Genomic DNA, 4,592 nt, shown 5'->3' with positions numbered 1-4,592 from the left:
ATCCAGATATTTTTGCTTTCCATTTATTTCTTCTGCAATTTCCCAGCTTTAGCACTTGCCCTCAGACCTCCCCAGCCCTTCTTTCCTACCATATACCTTTGTTCCTCTAGCAATTTTTGGTCATTATTTCTAGTTGTTTTGTACCTATAGTTATAAAAAAAATCTGCTTCCACATTTGTGCTTTTTTCTTCTTTTCTCCTGGTGGTGCTGGGGATGGAATCCAGGACCTTGCCTGTATTAGGTAAGCACTGTACCACTGAGATACACCCCAGCCTCTCTTTCTAAGGCTTTTTATGCGTTGGTTTTTCTAAATCTTTTCAGACTCTCCAGAAAGCCTGCTACTCATGTGCCATTTTCTTAAAGTTTTATTGAATATCTCCATAATATTCTCACATGCAATGTGTTCTCAAACAACCCTGACTAGGGGTGAAGGATTATAAATTACTACCTGCAGGCAGCAAAGCACTTGGGGCAATAAATTAGCCATTACCTTATTCATTCATACTTGGTCAGTTTCTCTTAAAACTAATTTGTTAGCGGAGTCTACTTCAGCTTCCAAATTCCTAATCAACTCTTGCTTTACAGAAAACAAAATTACTTCTACTCCCAGAGTATCTGGGATTACAGGTATATGCCACGAAGCCCAGCTAAATTTAACTTTTGAAAAAAATAGGTTATTCACTTGCATGATTCAAAAATCAAAATAAACACGGTTCCTATATGACTTATTTCCTTACCTATTCCACAGAGATAACCACTTTTACTTATTTCTTATGTTTCTTTTCCTATTTCTAAGCCAATGCATCCAAACCAATATGAATATATTTCTTATGTCCCTGTCCTTGTTTCTCAGAAAAGATAGTATCCACTAGTCTCTACCTTAGTGTTCTCACTTAATAATAAAGTGTGTTGTTTTTTATTTTGGTACATAAAGCATTTTCTCATTTTTTAAATTGTCTTTTAACTTTATTACTATCCAAAACTGGGCAAAGGAATGAGGTAGAAGGGATCAAGAACTTGGGGGAACAGGTGGGTGGCACTATCTTACTCAGGAAACACAGGACTTTATTTCAAGGTGGGCTGGGGTTGTGGCTCAATGGTAGAGCACTTGCCTAGCATGTGTGAGGCACTGGGTTTAATCTTCAGCATCACATTAAAAAAATAAATGAATAAAAAATATAGTTTAAAAAAGATTTTAAGGTATAGGAACTGGGGGAGACAAGAACAAGGTATCTTCCCTGCTAAGAACTGGCAACTTAGGGCAATACTGTGGGCCCAATGCTTCTGAGGAGAGGGTGGCACTGCTCCTAGTAAGGGGTCAATTTCTGTGACCAACATGGCTATAAGCCTAGGGAAAGTAACTAACTGGGAACTGAGCTAAGATAGTTTCCTTCTTCCAACAGGAGACATGGCTGGACAGGATTGTGCAGACTCAACAAAGTGAAACCAGCCAGTAACCAGTCAGTGTCCAATGCCACTCATTAGACTCTGAAGGTCCCCTCAGCAGGGACAGTTCTTTCTGGTCAGTGACTTCTGCTAGAGCTGGAATGCTCTGGGGGTAAGGGCAGTAGAAGTTGTCACGTAGCTTCACAGAGAAGCTGAGTGTCACAAAGGAAGATGTCTATTAGGGTCACAGTCCATCTCCTGCACAATCTGGGATCCTCTCATGAGATTCTCTGGGTACCAGAAAGTTCTGTTGGATTATCAGCTCCCCACTTGGTCCTTCCACTGTCTTCTGCTGCACATTGTAGGGCACCTCCTGGGGCAAGTACTCTTAAGAGTTTCTCTTAGATTTTGCTGGTACAGATCTCTTCAGGTATCGGGCTAGTGAGGACTCCACTGTGGAACTCCCAGGCCTCTGGTTGGGCCTGTGCCAAGAAGTTTTGCTTTAGGATCTTCATATCCTCTTGGCTTAGAGCTGACAACATGAAAATCTCCTAGAAGTGGGGCCAGCCAATCCTCTGGGCATTTTCCTTAGACTGTGTGTCTTTCCTTTGACTGTGTGTCTTTAGCTGCTGGCCTAGGACAATGGGTGTCAGGCCTGCCTCATGTTGGCCTTCTTTCCATTAACGGAAGAAAATTGAATAGTGATTATCTTGTCTCTAGAAAATAATGTTATGGAGAATGCATTTTCATTTATACTTTTTTTCTTCTTCAGTGAGAGCTTCTGTGAACTCCAGGAGAACTGACTTCTGCTTCAGGCAATCTTGTTCAAGATAATGATGCTGGGGACCTGGGAGAACTCAGTCAAGCCCTGGAGCACATAGGGGCTGAGCTGGTTTCAAGTCCACTTGTCTGGGACATCCACAAAAACTATAACAAGATTAGCAGGGCTGAGGTTGTGGCTCAGTGGTAGCATGCTTGCCTAGCATGTGAGAGGCACTGAGTTCGATTCTCAGCACCACATATAAACAAATAAATGAATAAAGGCCCATCGATAACTAAAAATAAAAATAAATTTAAAAAAAGATTAGCAGATCCTGTGCTCTTCCATGGATCTTCCAACAAAGAGAGCTCAAAATGGTGCTTTTTCTGTTTAACAGGACTGATGATTTCAGGTGTGTCAAGTAGAATCACCTGAATTTCCTTCTCTGTGATGACCCCCAGAGCCTGGCAATGAGTAGTGTGTACCTTCTTGGAGACAGGGAACACTTTTCGGCCCAGCAGCTGGTTAGAGAGCCTTGACTTCCCTGCATTGGGGGCTCCCAGGAGGACCACTCGTAGAACCCAAGGATTCTCAGGCATGTCAGGGGGACGAACTAAGAGGAGATTCTGCTCATCACTATACACGGACCCCTTGGGGGCACATGAAGTCAGCAAACTATCAGGCTGAGAGACTCCAATGAAGTGGTCCATAGCTGAGCCCTGGCCGTAATGAAGAGAAGTTGAGACCAAGTGGGGACTAGAGAAAGCAGCAGCTCCCACATAGGACTTACACCTCCTTTGACAGCGTAAGAGTGGATGAAGTGTGCCACCCATTCCCTCACCATGTGGGGACCCAGATGCCAGACTCCTAATCCAGCATGAACAAGCCCGGCCCCACACCTCATTTTCTGATAGCAAAAATGGTATTCCACTGTATGACTACATCATGAGTTTTAATTAGTCACTGATAAACTGGGTTGTTTCCAAATTTCTGATGTTATAAACAATGCTGCAGTAACCTGACATATGTGTCAAGAAAATTGATAGTGATTATCTTGTCTCTAGAAAATAATAATATGGAGAATGCATTTTCATTATACTTTTCTCCATTTCTAAATTTACAATTAATATGTATCATTTTTATAAGGAAAACCAATAAATGTTCTTGTGTTTATAGGATATACTTTTTAAGTATCTAACTCCATTTGCAAACAATGGTTTTTAGTTAGAATTCTTAGAACTGTTGAAAGGTGGCAGTCTTATATCTTGGTGTGTACAGTAAATTTAAGAGAGTGGACCCAGTCATCCAAAAGTGGCTTTATGGGAGTTGGCTAAGCTTCCAAAAGCAAGTCTCTACACTTACTAACTCCTCCCTCAAAATAAAATAAATGTCACCGAAAGTACCAGAGGCCCTTTTTTGAACAATGAAGGACAATGGAGATCCAAGATGGTTTGCATGTATCTATTCTCATGACAAAATGTCTCATGACATTTTGTGGTGCTTATTAAGTTCCCTAACTTTAGTATCTGCTGCCTACTATGACACAAGGCCATCTTAAAATAGCTTAACATTCCCCCACACCAAAACAAAATAGTATATTTGGGAAGAGAAGATAGTGGCTTTAACTTGCATTTCTGTGATTGTTGATAAAGGTAAAGGTGATTACCTTTTTCTGTTGACCGATTATTAGGGCTTCCTCTTCCAAGTATCCATGTTCTTTTATCTAACCATGTTTCTATAATTTACTGCATTGTCTACTGTCATTTTCATTTTGACTTATTGGAGTTCTTTATATATTATAAAATGTTTGAATATTACATATGTGTCAAATTCTTCACATCCTTGATTTTAAATTTTGTTTTTTTGGTATCTTGTATGATACCAAACTTTTAAATATTAATGTAGTATAGAAAGTTGGCATATACTATATGGTATATCAGCATAGTAGAGGAAAATGAACTTTTTAATAAACAGTATTGGTGTGATTTGTTAGGTAGGCAGAAGAAGAAAAAGTGGGATCTGATATATTCCAAATAGATAGGAGATTTTAAAGTTAAAAAAAAAAACTAAGCCATATATGTCTAGAAGGAATCATAGACAAATTCTTCTATAACTCAGGAGCACAAAAAGCTTTCCTAACTAGGACTCAAAAATCAGAAGCAAGAAGGAAAAATACTGGTAAATTTGACCATATAAAATTGAAAAAGAAAACCACATGCCAAAAACACCATAAAGTGAGGTAAACAACAAATGGAAAATGGGGGAAAATATTTGCAACTTGTATCACAAATAAAGGTTTAATTCCTTGAATTATTTGTTTAAAAACAGAGAACAAAAAAGGCCACCTACTCTGGAGAAAAAAATGAGAAAGAAAAATGAACACACATTTCAAGAAAAAGAAATGCAAATGGCTTTAAGCATATGAAAAGATGCTCAACCTGCTGGT

General features: G+C 39.3%; 1 pseudogene; it reads right to left on the bottom strand.

Moving 5' to 3' along the window:
• Positions 1–1,485: 1,485 nt before the first annotated feature.
• LOC101974190 (GTPase Era, mitochondrial pseudogene) lies at positions 1,486–3,121 on the bottom strand (annotated as a pseudogene).
• Between the last annotated feature and the right edge of the window lie 1,471 nt (positions 3,122–4,592).

Source organism: Ictidomys tridecemlineatus, chromosome X (assembly GCF_052094955.1).
Source record: "Ictidomys tridecemlineatus isolate mIctTri1 chromosome X, mIctTri1.hap1, whole genome shotgun sequence".
Lineage (NCBI taxonomy): Eukaryota > Metazoa > Chordata > Mammalia > Rodentia > Sciuridae > Ictidomys > Ictidomys tridecemlineatus.
This window is presented reverse-complemented; position numbering and strand designations above follow the sequence as displayed.